General features: G+C 28.8%; 1 protein-coding gene across 1 annotated transcript in view; it reads right to left on the reverse strand.

Moving 5' to 3' along the window:
- LOC132759500 (low-density lipoprotein receptor-related protein 2-like) overlaps window positions 1-16380 on the reverse strand; it is a gene marked incomplete at its 3' end in the record, with an annotated part of 52563 nt that extends 36183 nt beyond the window's left edge. The window contains exon 1 of the mRNA XM_060751282.1: window positions 16277-16380. The remainder of the gene's footprint in view (window positions 1-16276) is intronic.
- Window positions 16381-16784: the final 404 nt, after the last annotated feature.

The following is a 16784-nucleotide window of genomic DNA, read 5'->3' on the forward strand; positions in this document are numbered from 1 at the left end:
ATCTGCTTCTTTAGTGTGTTAAGTCATAAACAGTATCAAAGCTGCATTTAAACGTCACTCATTTATTTACATCGCCGCTTAAATAGAATGCATTTGTATGTGTAAATTTAAGCGAAGTATCTAATGCTATTAAAGGGGATAGAATATGAAAATAGTAAACTGTATTTCGTGAAAAAGATAACGTTCTTCTTATTTGGCATACTAGTATTGTATGTAACGAATTATCCGTTCATTTTTTTGCCAAAGAAATATAAACCATTTGTTCTATATATTATAGCAACATTACTACATTAAAGATAGTATAGATATAATTTGACGCTCATTGTAGATGATTGATCCGGTCACAGTTTCCTGAAACATTTACATGTCGTTTTTACAAAACAAACCCGCTATCAGACTGGTCTGAGATTAATTCTTCAAGATAAAAAGATAAACAAAATGTACACGTCTGACTTAATTTTTTAACAACAGATGACGTGTTTTTATGTTTGACTACGATATAAAAAAGAGAAAGAACATCAAATCACTCGGCAACCTGATTAATACTCGGGGGCTACGCCCCCTCGTGCAAATCAGATAGCCTCAGTGTTCTTATTGTGACGACAGTGAAAGGGAAAGCGATATAAATATCCTATTCAGACGCTCGTTCATTGGTTACTTTTTTCTTGGGTTTCATTTTGTGTTTTATTTTTGTATATGATACAAGAGAAACATCAACATCAAAACACTCGGCAATCTGATTCCAATTGGGGGCGTTAATATTTCTATTACTTATCTTACGGTATGGTTCATTACGACAAATAAAGCATGTTTCAAAACATATAACACTTTAAATTTATAGAATGTACATGTAGAATCTCTTACCATATCAATTGTAGTCAGAAAAATAGATAGATATGTCATTAGAATAGTTCAAAATGCTTATTTTCCAGAAATAAAGATACTGCTTAGCCGTCGTTACCCAGGGGGCATATAATTATTACAAAAAATCGTGTCAATACATTCATATTTCAGGTAATGAGTCCGTCTTTCCAAGAAATTTATATCTTAAAAAGACAAGAACTGTTAAATGAAACTGTTGTAAATTTATTTAATCACTTTAGTGCAATAACTTATTATCTCTTATTAAAATTTAGAAAGACTTATTTCATTACTGCACTAATGTGACTATATAGAATAAAATTAAAGGGTTAGCTGAGCGCTCAGCGTGTTCGGATATTTCAACAAGATGTTGATTTTTTCCCCAAAGTACAGATTTTTATCACAGTTCTCCACGGTTCAAGATAAGTGCTAGTGATCGTTGGTTTTAAATTTGTGTAGATAATTTTAGTTGATTTTATCTTATAAATATAACAAAAACCAGTATAAGACAGTACAAAGCAGTACCTGTTCGTGAATATATCCTTTAGCCATGCTCATCAAATATATTATACTGTCACAGCAATAATTATGTATCATGTCACACTTTTATGATATGACTTTATTCAGTTTTTTACCTAAATATATCAATTTTTGTAACTTAGGGCAGATTCATTACTTCATCGTTTTTTTTTTTTTTCGTTATTTTGCCTTAATGTAAATTAAAACTAGTTTTAAAATATCAAGCATATGAGTTGTCGAATATTATTTATATATCTAGTAAAATGTATCAAAAGTGACATAATTATTTCGAAGGTAAAAGTAGCCCTTAAATCCAACCACTTATCAACCCCATTCACTCACTTTATTTATTTATTTATTTATTTATTTATTTATTTATTTATTATTTTAGGGGAAAAGGGGGAATATAAATTCAAACACTAATCTGTATAAAATTGAAATGATATATAAAAAAAAAATCCATGTAAAACAATTGAATCCTAGCATGAACAAGATTTTAATGCAGTCCAAAGAAATTCCAAACAGTCTGTATATACATACTTTTAATTAAATTAAAATTAATTAAAGGCATATAATTAATGATGTTTCCATGTTAAATGTCATGTTGATTGAAGTATATAACGCTGCATTGATAACATTAGGTATTTAAAAGCCAACAATTCATGCTATCTAAGTGTAACAGACATATTGCATTCATAAACATTTAACTTATAATTGGTTTCCTACAAATAAATCTTAATATCGTAAAATATAAAGCTTATTTAAAAGATTAGGTATCGTATTATGAACATTTTATCTTGCTTTGTTGCATGAAAGTCAAAGCACATAACCTTCCAGCACTCCCCATTCAAAATAAAGTCCACTGACCTGAAAATTGCCGCTACTTTTTTATATATCATAAACATCCAGACTGAAACATATCAAATGTTCCAATGAACTCATTTGAAGTGTCCCAAAGTTTACATGTCAATGACATGTGAGGTGAAGTTTGACTTACAATCTTTTGATAAATCTTAAAAAATAAAATCGCCGTCCTTTCTGTACAATAATGCTCGACCTCGTATGAATGTATGTTAACTTATTCGGCGGCTACGCATTCATATCCACGCTATTTAACTTCAAAAGTGTCTTAAACTTTTTTCTATGGGGAAAAGTAGAGAATAAAATGATTTGAGAATAAAGATTATATATTTGTTCAATAATAAAAAAAGATTTGCTTTGGTATGATGATTTCATTTTACTTATCGTCGCAATACATCTGCATGTTTTTACCAAATTGTATAACATTATGTTTATGTTCCGACAAATGAACCTTTTTCGTTTACGATAGTATGTGGTTTCACGGACTTACAAATTGATATGGGTGAATTGTTCAAAGTTAAGATAAATATGAAAAGCTTTGATTGTGTCGTAATGGACCAAATGACATCCAAGGTTTATGCTGGTTTACAAATTGATTAGGAATAATCGTTGGAATTGAATGAAAATAGAAAGATGCATTTATTATGTCGCTATTTACCTAATGCCATTCAAGGTATTAGCTAGTTTACTAATAGATTATGGGGAATCGTTTAAATCTTATATCAGTTTAAAAAGCTTCAATTGTGTCATTATTAACCAAATGCCATTCGATGTATTTGCTGATCAAGGGTAGTCTTTAAAATCTAATATGATTATTAAAAGCTTTAAATGTGTCGTTATTGACCAAATGCCATTCAAGGTCTTTGCTGGTTAACAAATTGATTGCAGGGAATCGTTTAAAAATGGTATTGTTATGTTATTTATTTGGTAGTCATCCTCGAGTGTAGTTAGATCTTAAAAATTTAGAAATAAATTTTCTTAATAAAACTGACGGTTGATTTTCAATATGATTTGGTTGTTCTTTATAAGAGACAAACATGTGTTAAGTAATGTCACAGTTAATAATTAAGAGCATGCTATGTGCTTTTTACTGTATGTTAGTAGTGCTGAGTGTGAAATAATATGTGTCATACAGGTAGCATATGAAATACTTATGATTAACTATACTAAATGCAAAGAAGCAAAACAATGAAAAGATAATTCACCTATATTGCAAATAAATACTGTCTGAAACAGGGCATAGAACAATAGCAGGTTTAAAAAAATGAAAATAATAGCAATTTTGGAACTTAATGGGACTCTAAAATATACTTACTCAAACGTAAACGTCGTGTGTTTTGACATTAATTCATGTATTTCAGTTTCATAGTAATAAAAATTTGTATCACTGATCAACATGATGTAATTTTTTTAAGTTGACGTCAGCTTAACATTTCGTATTAGCTTATAAAACATGGTCAATTTGATGCTTTCAAATTGCATAAGTAGGTGCAGCCAATAAATGAGACTTAGATTTTTATATACATGTTCTGTCCGCATTGAATCTGATATACAGACTACATTTTTATTTGCAATAATTGTACATTTCTAATATGCCGTAGAAATAAACTTGAAATGAAATACGCAAATATACAGTAATAAAAGACTTCTGTCAAAGCGCTTTAAATAACACCTTAGTTTAAAATAAGCATTTCGGAAAACCACATTTGTTAACAAATCACTATTAATATTACTATTATTATTTTTAGAATCCTTCATATTATAAAAATGATTGATAATGATAATTATAATAATAATTTTAATATTTATTATTATCATTTTATTATTATTATTATTATTATTATTATTATTATTATTATTATTATTATTATTGTTGTTGTTGTTATTATTATTATCATTTCCTCATCATTATCATCATCATCATCATCGTCGTCATCATCATCATCATTATTATTATTATTATAACAAAAATAGCGTGCTATCTTTCCTTCTTATCTACTGTACTTCATTATATGTTAAACACTTAAACCACTGTAAACCTTAATTGTTATTTATACATGTGTTTTTGCACTTAAACTAATAGAAACTTCAAACAGGAACAGCGATAAAAATAACTTACAAGTAATTCAGTATTTACTAACCTATGACAATCACTTCAATACCTAAAACTTTAAGTCTATTATTAAATAATGCTGCCGTAATTAATGCCAGTTCTGTTTACCTTATTATTGGTTTAATTTGTATAAGGTTAATTATTCTATTTTATAACTTAAGAGCACGCCCAAACATCGCCGTCCATACGCTAGCCAGGTCGTCATTTTCGCGGAAAAGTAAACACTTTTATGGAAATATTGTAATGAGGTTTAAAATTAGTTTTAGTTACCGTATGCTTTAATACATTGCTTTCAATTTGATGAACAATAAAATATATTGTTTTACTTAACATGGTATAGAATTGCACAATTCTGATTTACTTTTGCACAATTCCTATTCCTATGTTATCTTCAAATTCCTATATAACTGGATATACACGGGGTTTTTGCACGAACAAGCTCATTATATTTTTAAAGGAAGTTTTTTACCCACGAAATATGTTTAATTGATTTGTCCATCTTTCAATGTGGACAAAATCATTCACCATTTTAAGAACTTTATATAAATTAGTATATTATATATTAAATATATTATATATTATCATATTCTGGCTGAGAAGTTGTTAGAGCAGACTATGATCTGACGGTACGGCACTGGTGTCCCGGCTGATCTTGGTCTGCACTTCTCGCATGCGTTGAATTTGTTGCCACCAGTAGGTTAATGATAATGTTGTTACATTAAGAATGCCAAGCTATCTTAAACTTAACGTGTAAATATAATATAACTTTTATCTGTCATGGATTGAAACTGGTAACAACTACAAAATGGTATGTTGTATTAACACGTCATGATTCTTGTTGCTGTTGTTGTTTTTGTTGTTATTTTTGCAATGATTAAGCGAAAGAATACATTTTATGAAACATTTATCATCTGTCTTATGTTACAAAAAGTATGTTTTTATTTCTATTCATTACTAATTTGGTAAAATGCATTAAATCAAATGATTCGGTAAAATATAATTTATTACTTATAAGGGACATCTGTGGTTTCAACAACAACAAAACTGAATCAAACATGTACGACATGTATATTGTCAAAATAAAGTTGTATATCTAATGCTGAATGTATTTTAATTAATATGCACTGCGTAATTGAATTTATTGTATTTATAAAGCTTACTTAAGGTTTTTTTAGATAATAATAAAGTTAAAATGAACGTTAAGCGTGTGGTTACTCAAATTTGAAAAATATATTTTACAATAGAAACCACAGTCAATGCTTCTGTAAAAGTAAATGAATTGCGTTTTCCATTATAGTGATTTACATAGCTCATTTTTAGTATCCATATGGCTTCTCATCGTGTGAGAAGAATTTCAAGTTTATTTGCGATGAATTATAAGCAAATATGTTTCTAAATGCATAAAAAATCAACAACATTTTATGTAAATAAGATTAGATGTTACAATATCATTGCGTCGCGTTATCATAAGTTTAATCATATAATAACTAAATTCACAAAGAAAATTAAATCGTGGAATAGGTACTTTTCGAAATAGATAATGCTTCTTTCTTTTTTAATGTCCCTTAACTTAATATAGATGCCATTGCGTAATGCTTCATTCTTTGAATATGACTTCCTTATTTGAACTCCGGATTTGTTACGATTTTCCCCTCGATTATAAATCTAATGCACTTGAATTTACTTCCTTGACTTATGCTTAACAATTCTTAAAATTTAAGATGATTAGACTTTAAAAATATACGTATGTTATATAAAGCCAAAGAACTAACAACTTAGTAAAATAATGTTTTATTTGATGTAACATAAGAGTGAATTTCATCAATCATTTTCACTTCTTATCGAACAGTTTTAAAGGTGCGATGATCTTAAACCCCATAGGACAGAAACCAGTATTCGCGTGATTGATTCACATAAAACGACATGGTTGTTTTAACTTGAAACTATTTTAATTGCACATTTAAATAAATACGTTCACCTTAATGCCCTGCTTAACAATCTTGATGACCTCATCGTTTTCAACCAATGGGTAAATTGGAGCATTAGATTGTTTGTATGTGCGTTTACACCTTACAAGACAGTTATTGCATAGCCATACACATGCATTTGTGGTAATAATTCTATACGATACAAAGTTCGTTATGCTCGTTATTTTAAATGCCAATATTATTCAACTCTTACGCATTTAGATCGACACTTATACATTTTTCTTACAAAGTGATAATAGAACATATCTGACTAAAATAAGATTATCTGTGAAACATTTTGCATAAATTAATTCATTTTAATTAAGTTTTATATATTTAAATTGTCCTGCAATCCATATCCATAAAAGACCAAAAATAATTCAGTTATTTTGATAAGTCATGGCATTCTTCTTTAAAGAAACTGAATTGATAAACTCAACATAATTATATTTCTTCTTTGCAATATAGTTTTAACATTCAAACTGTTTGATTTTACATGTATTGATTTTCCCGGTAAAAGCATAACCTGATGTTGTAAATATTGGAACAGGAAAAAGAAGCATAAATAAAATAAAATAAAAACTTGTTAATTAACAAATTTCGAAACTAAATTGAAATCACATTTTAATGTTTCTTTGTACGAGTATTTTACTGACAATTCAGCCTTACGGATATATAACTTGCGATTCGTTGACAATAAACATATCTTGTTAATTATTATTTGAAAATGAAATATATTTTCACTTTTAAATCACTGTAATAATATTAATAACCAAATGATTTTCATTGCTTATGTAAATATGAAGTCAAACCATTACAATCAACGATTTGATGTTCAATTATATCATGCAACATACAAAGGATTAAAATTCCAGAATTTATTGCAATTCGACAGTAAAAGTTTTACTACTGTGTATCTTATGATTCATTTTTGCTAGTAAAAGAAACAATCAAAGGACATAAATCAGCATGAATCATCGTTATAATTGCAACAATTGATTTCTGTTATTATTTGCATATTGAAAAATAACAAAATATATTTAAAAAGACATTTCTAACTCGACACGCCAAACTTGGAATTGTTGAAGGCTCGGTTTGATGGTCGGCAGCTAAAAATGCAGCAAGACTTCCGTCCACTGCCCCTATCAGTGGCTTAAGAAACGACAAATATTTGAGTTGATATGATGCATGTTCAACTTAGATTATATATACATTGTACATTGTACAATAAACTAATGCTTGATTTAGTTTTGCACATTAAATTGTTTTCCTCGTTTAGGGCTACACATGTATTGTTTTTAATGATATATATATATACCATGTTTTACAATGAATGGTATATAAAGTCGCATTGATGGTTAATTTATATCCGGGAACTTCTGCATGTATATATAAATGTTTGTAGTCCTAAACGAGGAAAAAAAATACAAAACTAAATCAAACATAAGTTTAATGTACAATTTTGAATTCAACTTATGTTCCTATTAAGATGCATTGATGTTAATGCTTTTATCATACAAAATGTAAAATGAAAATGCAATAACACTGATAGTTGGGACATAAAACACTCTTTAAAATTCTAGACCTAAAACACAATTAGGTGTTATACCTTCATATACACACTATTACTTTCTTGAACTTTATCGTTCATTGGCGACACACCGTTCAATTAAATGCTGACCCTTCATTGCTCACGTATGTTTGTGTAGCTTTTATTATCAACAGTTTTTTTAAGCTTAAGGAAAAATGTATTTAACTTGAAATCACTTTCACTGGATGAGCAACATCGCAATAAAAGAAGCCTTTACTCTCTCCGTAGTATTTGCATTTCAAAAATGAAATGTTTAAACCTAATTTGTTTTGTATATTAATTTCTGATTTCATAATTCATTTTTCGTTTTTGTTTGTTTGCCCGGTAACAATTTAAATAATTTTTAAACATATAAATTTCCTAAAGTTAAACAACTTTACCTAAGTTTATTATTTCAGATGTTCACTAGTAAGAGTTTGATAATGTTTATTATAAAATACGTTTATTGGGAGATTTACCAATAATTAACGGATAATTAACCCTTGTTAAACGCTATATGCATAAGTATAAAGTTACAACCATTTATGACTACCCAACATAATTCAAATTTAAAAAATGAATAGATAAAAATATTAAAAAACTCACTATTTTAAAGATGCTTCTTTCACAAATCACTTAATATGAGTATCACCCAAGATCAATATAATGTAAACGCTTGAAGATCCGAATTAAAAGATATGCGGATAACGTTTTTGCATTAAACGTTAAACAAATTGCGACATAGTACGGGTAAAAATATATATATTTAAACTGACGGGTGTGTATTCGTGGTGTGACAGACAGTAATGACTTGTTAGATATTTCACCAAATGAACTCGATTGGTCTCAACCAACAAATGGTATTTCATCTTCAAAGTTTATGAACCCCCTTTTCCTAAAAAATAAAAATCAATTGAAATTACATTTTTAAAGGAGCTTTAGTGAGGTCCAAAAAGTGGTGAAACCTAAATTTAAATTTTTTGTACAGAATCAACTTGGGCTTACATCAACTGGGCTTTTACTTAAAATAAATCCCCAAAAAATCGTTCTTTCCCTTTTTTTTTTTTTTTTCCCCGGTTTTTAGCCCGATTTGAGTTAAAAAACATTCTAATGGTTATAATTTTTGGGTAATTTTTAGGAGAAGCTATAAAAATATTACGGAAAAACGGAGTAAGGCAATGATCTGAAATTTTACGCATAAAGTATTGGTCTTGTCCTTAATCAAATGATACACAATCTCGGGATAAAAATCCTGCCCCTAATTGACAAAAAACGTGAGTGGAGTCTCTTTAATCTTTCAAACTAAAATGGCCCGTCTTTCCAAGAAAGTTATATCTTTAAAAGACAAGAACTGTTACATGAAACTGTTTTAAATTTATATATTCACTTTAGTGCAATAACTTATTACCTCTTATTAAATTTAGAAAGACTTATTCCATTACTTTCACTAAGGTGACTATATTGAATCAAATTAAAAGGTTAGCTGAACGCTCAGCGTGTTCAGATATTTCGACAAGATGTTGATATTTCTCCCTAAGTACAGATTTTTTTGTCACATTGATCCACGGTTCAAGACGCATGATAGTGATCGTTGGTTTTAAATTTGTGCAGATATTTTTAGTTAGTTTTATCTTATACATAAAACAAAAACCAGTTTAAGACAGTACAAAGCAGTACCTGTTCGTGAATATATCCTTTAGCCATGCTCATCAAATATATTTTAACGTCACAGCAATAATTATGAACCATGTCACACTTTTATGATGTCACTTTATTCAGATTTCTACCTTAATATATGAATTTTTGTAACTTAGGGCAGATTCATAACTTCATCGTCTTTTCCTTTATTGTACCTTAATGTAAATTAAAATTTGTTTTAAAATATGAAGCATATGAGCTGTCGAATATTATTTTATGTATTAAGTAAAATGTATCAAAGGTGTCATAATTATTTCGAAGGTGAAAGAAGCCCTGATAACAACCATCTATCAACCCTATTCCCCCACTTTATCATTTATTTATTTATTTATTTATTTATTTATTTATTTATTTATTTATTTATTTATTTATTTATTTATTTATTTATTTGTAATTGGGAGAGAGAGGGGAATATAAATTCGATAACGAATATGTATAAAATTGAAATGATAAATAATGAAAAAAATCCATGTAAAGCAATTGAATCCTAACATGAACGAGATTTTAATGCAGTCCAAAGAAATTCCAAACATTCTGTATATACATACTTTTAATTAAATTAAAATGAATTAATGGCATATAATTAGTGATGTTTCCATGTTAAATGTCAATATTGATTGAAGCATATAACAGCGCATTGATAACGTTAGGCATTTAAAAGCCAACAATTTATGCAATTGAATTGTAACAGACATATTGCATTCATTAACATTTAACTTATAATTAGTTTCCTACAAATAAATATTATTATCATAAAACATAAAGCTTATTCAAAAGATAAAGTATCGTTTCGTGAACAATTTATCTTGCGTTGTTGCATGAAAGTCATTGCACATAACCCCCTCCACTGCACCCCTCTCCCAATCAAAATAAAGTCCAAAATAAAGTTCACTGACCTGAAAATTGCCGCTATTTCTATATATCATAAACATCCAGACTGAAACATATCAAATGTTCCATTGAACTCATTTGGAGTGTCCCACAGGTTTACATGTCAATGAAATGTGAGGTGAAGCTTGACTTACAATCTTTTGATAAATCTTAAAAATAAAATCGCCGTCCTTTTTGTACAATGCACGACCTCGTTTGAATGTATGTTAACTTATCCGGCGGTTACGCATTCATATCTACGCTATTTAACTTCAAAAGTTTCTTAAATTTTTTTCTATGGGGAAGAGTAGAGAAAACAATTATTTGAGAATAAAGATTATATATTTGTTCAATAATAAAAAAAGATTTGATACGGTATGATGATTTAATTTTACTTTTCGTCGCAATACATCTGCATGTTTTACCAGATTGTATAACATTATGTGTATGTTCTGACAGATGAACCTTCTTCGTTTACGATAGTATGAGGTTTCACTGGTTTACAAATTGAAATGGGTGAATCGTTCAAAGTTAAGATAAAAATAAAAAGCTTTGATTGTGTCGTAATTGACCAAATGGTATCCAAGGTTTTTGCTGGTTTACAAATTGATTAGGAATAATCGTTGACATTGAATAAAAGAACAAAGATGCATTTGTTATGTCGTTATTTATCTAATGCCATTCAAGGTATTAGCTAGTTTACTAATAGATTATGGGGAATCGTTTAAATCTTATATAAGTTTAAAAAGCTTCAATTGTGCCATTATTAACCAAATGCCATTCGAGGTATTTGCTGGTTACAAAGTGATTAGGGGTAGTGGTTAAAATCTAATATAATTATAAAAAGCTTTAAATGTGTCGTTATCGTCCAAATGTCATTCAAGGTCTTTGCTAGTTGTGTTGTTATTTAATTGGTTGTCATCCTCAAGTGTAGTTAGATCTTAAAAATTTAGAAATAAATTTTCTTAATAAAACTGACGGTTGATTTTGAATATGAATTGTTTGTTCTTTATTAGAGACAAACATGTGTTAAGTAATGTTACAGTTATTAATTAAGAGCATACTATGTGCTTTTTACTGTATGTTAGTAGTGCCGGGTGTGAAATAATATGTGTCATACGGGTAGCATATGAAATACTTATGATTAACTGTACTAAATGCATAGAAGCAAAACAATGAAAATATAATTGACCTATATTGCAAATAAATACTGCCTGAAACAGGGCATAGAACAATAGCAGGTTTTTAAAGGAATGAAAATAATAGCAATCATCGAACTTAATGGGACTCTAAAATATACTTACTCAAACGTAAACGTCGTGTGTTTTGACATTAATTCATGTATTTCAGTTTCATAGTAATAAAAATTTGTATCACTGATCAACATCATGTAATTTTTTAACTTGACGTCAGCTTAACATTTCGTATTAGCTTATAAAACATGGTCAATTTGATGCACTCAAATTGCATAAGTAGGTGCAGCCAATAAATGAGACTTAGATTTTTATTTATATGTTCTGTCCTCATTGAATCTGATATACAGAATACATTTTTATTTGCAATAATTGTATATTTCTAATATGCCGTAGAAATAAACTTGAAATGAAATACGCAAATATACAGTAATAAAAGACTTCTGTCAAAGCGCTTTAAATAACACCTTAGTTTAAAATAAGCATTTCGGAAAACCACATTTGTTAACAAATCACTATTAATATTACTATAATTATTATTCTTAGAATTCTTCATCTTATAAAAATAATTGATAATGATAATTATAATAATACTTATAATATTTATTATTATCATTATTATTATTATTATTATTATTATTATCATTATTATCACCATCATTTCCTCATCATTATCGTCATCATCGTCGTCATCATCATCATCATTAATATTATTATAATAACAAAAATAGCATGCTATCTTTCCTTCTTATCTACTGTACTTCATTAAACCACTGTAAACCTTAATTGTTATTTATACATGTGTTTTTGCACTTAAACTAATAGAAACTTCAAACAGGAACAGCGATAAAAATAACTTACAAGTAATTCAGTATTTACTAACCTGTGACAATCACTTCAATACCTTAACGGTTACGTCAATTATCTAATAATGCTACCGTAATAAATGCCAGTTCTGTTTACCTTATTATTGGTTTAATTTGTATTAGGTAAATTATTCTATTACATAACTTAAGAGCACGCCCAAACGTCGCCGTCAATACGCTAGCCAGTTCGTCATTTTTCGTGGAAAAATAAACACTTTCATGGAAATATTGTAATGAGATAGTAACCGTATGCCTTAATTCATTGCTTTCAATTTATTGAACAAACAAATATATTGTTTTACTTAACATGGTATAGAATTGCACAATTCTGATTTACTTTTGCACAATTCCTGTGGTATTTGCACGATTCCTATGTTATTTTCAAATTCGTATATAACTAGATATACACGGTGTTTTTGCACGAACAAACTCATTATATTTTTATAGAAGTTTTTGCCTCACGAAATATGTTTAATTGATTTGTCCATCTTTCAATGACGACAAAATCATTCACAATTTTAAGAACTTTATATAAACTAGTATATGATTAAGAACTTTATATAAACTAGTATATGATATTATTATATATTATATGTATTATATATTATTATATTCTGGCTGAGAAGTTGTTAGAGCAGACCATGATCTGACGGTACGGCACTGGTGTCCCGGCTGATCTTGGTCTGCACTTCTCGCATGCGTTGATTTTGTTGCAACCAGTAGGTTAATGATAAATGGTGTTACATTAAGCATGCCAAACTATCCTAAACGTAACGTGTGAATATAATATGAGCCGTGTCACGACAAAACCAACATAATGTGTTTGCGACCAGCATGGATCCAGACCAGCCTGCGCATCCGCGCAGTCTGACCAGGATCCATGCTGTTCGCTTTAAAACCCTATTACAAGTAGAGAACCTGATAGCGATCAGCATGGATCCTGATCAGACTGTGTGGATGCGCAGGCTGGTCTGGATCCATGCTGGTCGCAAACCCATTATGTTGGTTTTGTCGTGACACGGCTCATATGACTTCTATCTGTCATGGATTGAAACTGGTAACAACTTCAAAATGGTATGTCATATTATTGCGCGTCGCGTTATCATAAGTTTAATCATATAATAACTAAATCCCCCCCCCCCCCCAAAAAAAAAAATAAATAAAAAAAAAAAAATAAATATGGTTAGCTAAGTTACTTTTCGTATGGAAATACATAATGCTTTGTTCCTTTTCAATGTCAGATATTAATGCGTAATACTTCATTCTTTGAATATGACTTCCTTGTTAAGATTTTTCCATCGATTATAAATCTAATGTACTTGAATTTACTTCCTTGACTTGTTCTTAACAATTATTATAATTTAATATGATTAAATAAACATATGTGTGTTGCATATTTATGAGAGAAATAAGTAAAATAATATTTCATTTGATGTAACATTAGAGTCAATTTCATCAATCCTTTTCACTTCTTATCGAATAGTTTTAATGGTGCGGTTAACTTAAACCCCATAGGATAGAAACCAGTATTCGCGTGATTGATTCACATAAAACGACATGGTTGTTTTAACTTGAAACTATTTTAAGTGCACATTTAAATAAATACGTTCACCTAAATGCCCTTCTTAACAATTTTGATGACCTCATCGCTTTCAACCAATGGGTAAATTGGAGCATTAGATTGTTTGTATGTGCGTTAACACCTTTCAGGATAGTTATTGCAAAGCCATACACATGCATTTGTGGTAATAATTCTATACGATACAAAGTTCGTTATGCTCGTTATTTTAAATGCCAATATTATTCAACTCTTATGCATTTAGATCGACACTTATACATTTTTCTTACAAAGTGATAATAGAACATATCTGACTAAAATAAGATATGAAACATTTTGCACAAACATTTTTGCATAAATTAATGCATTTTAATTAAGTTTTATATATTTAAATTGTCCTGCAATCCATATCCATAAAAGACCAACAATAATTCAGTTATTTTGATAAGTCATGGCATTCTTCTTTAAAGAAACTGAATTGATAAACTCAACATAATTATATTTCTTCTTTGCAATATAGTTTTAACATTCAAACTGTTTGATTTACATGTATTGATTTTCCCGGTAAAAGCATAACCTGATGTTGTAAATATTGGAACAGGAAAAAGAAGCATAAATAAAATAAAATAAAAACTTGTTAATTAACAAATTTCGAAACTAAATTGAAATCACAATTTAATGTTTCTTTGTATTTTACAGACAATCCAGCCTTACGTTTTATACCTTGCGATTAGTTGACAATAAACATATCTTGTTAATTACCAAGTTATTTGAAAATGAAATATGTTTTACTTTTAAATCACTGTAATAATATTGTTAACTATATGATTTTCATTCCTAATATATATGAAGTCAAACCATTACCATCAACAATTTGACGTTCAATTATATCATGCAACTTACACAGGATTAAAATTCCAGAATTTATTGCAATCCGGCAGTAAAAGGTTAACTACTGTGTATCGAATTATTCATTATATCTTTACTAGTTAAAGAAACAAACAAAGGACATAAATCAGCATGTATCATTGTTATAATAGCAACATTTGATTTTTGTTATAATTTAGATATTGAAAAATAACGAAATGTATTAAAAAAGACATTTCTAACTCGACACGCCAAACTTGGAATCGTTGAAGGCTCGGTTTGATGGTCGGCAGCTAAAAATGCAGCAAAATTTCCGTCCACTGCCCCTATCAGTGGCTTAAGAAAAGACAAATATTTGAGTTGAACTGATGCATGTTCAACTTAGAGTATATATACATTGTACAATAAACTAATGATTTAGTTTTGCAAATTAAATTGTTTTCCTCGTTTAGGGCTACACACATATTGTTTTTAATGATATATATATACACCATGTTTTACAATGAATGGTATTTAAAGTCGCATTGATGGTTAATTTATATCCGGGAACTTCTGCATGTACATATAAATGTTTGTAGTCCTAAACGAGGAAAAAAATTACAAACTAAATCAAGCATAAGTTTAATGTACAATTTTGAATTCAACTTATTGAGATGCATTGATGTTAATGCTTTCATCATACCAATGTAAAACTAGAATGCAATAACACTGATAGTTTGGCCATAAAGCACTCTTAAATATTCTAGACCTAAAACACAATTAGGTTGTTATACCTTCATATACACATTATTACTTTCATGAACTTTATCGTTCATTGACGACAAACCGTTCAATTAAATGCTGACCCTTCAATGCTCACGTATGTTTGTGTAGCTTTATTATCAACAGTTTTTTTAAGCTTTAGGAAAAATGTATTTAACTTGAAATCACTTCACTGGATGAGCAACATCGCAATAAAAGAAGCCTTTACTCTCTCCGTAGTATTTGCATTTCAAAAATTAAATGTTTAAACCTTATTTGTTTTGTATATATTTCTGACTTCATAATTCATTTTTCGTTTTTGTTTGTTTGCCCGGTAACATTTAAATAATTTTTAAACATATAAATTTCCTAAAGTTAAACAACTTTACCTAAGTTTATTATTTCAGATGTTCACTAGTAAAGAGTTTGATAATGTTATTATAAAATACGTTTATTGGGAGATTACCAATAATTAACGGATAATTAACCCTTGTTAAACGCTATATGCATAAGTATAAAAGTTACAACCATTTATGACTACCAACATAATTCAAATTTGAAATATGAATAGATAAGAAATATTAAAACTCACTAGTTTAAAGATGCTTCTTTACAAATCCACTTAATATGAGTATCACAAGATCTATATAATGTTAAACGCTTGAAGATCCGAATTAAAAGATATGCGGATAACGTTTTTGCATTAACGTTAAAACAAATTGCGACATAGTACGGGTAAAAGATATATATATTTAAACTGACGTGTGTATTCGTGTGTGACAGACAGTAATGACTTGTTAGATATTTCACAAAATGAACTCGATTGTGTCTCAACCAACAAATGGTATTTCATCTTCAAAGTTTATGAACCCTCTTCCTAAAAATAATAATTGATTGAAATTACATTTGCTTAAAGGAGCTTTAGTGAGGTCCAAAAAGTGTGAAATCCTAGAATTTAAATTTTTTGTACAGATCAACTGGCTTACATCAACTGGCTTACTTAAAATAAATCAAAATCGTTTCTTTTTTGTTTTTTTTTCCGGTTTTTAGCCCGATTTGAGTTAAAAACATTGTAATGGTTTATAATTTTGGGTAATTTT

Source organism: Ruditapes philippinarum, unplaced genomic scaffold, assembly GCF_026571515.1.
Source record: "Ruditapes philippinarum isolate M1 unplaced genomic scaffold, ASM2657151v2 ctg4821_1_1_1_1, whole genome shotgun sequence".
In the NCBI taxonomy this organism is placed as follows: Eukaryota; Metazoa; Mollusca; class Bivalvia; order Venerida; family Veneridae; genus Ruditapes; species Ruditapes philippinarum.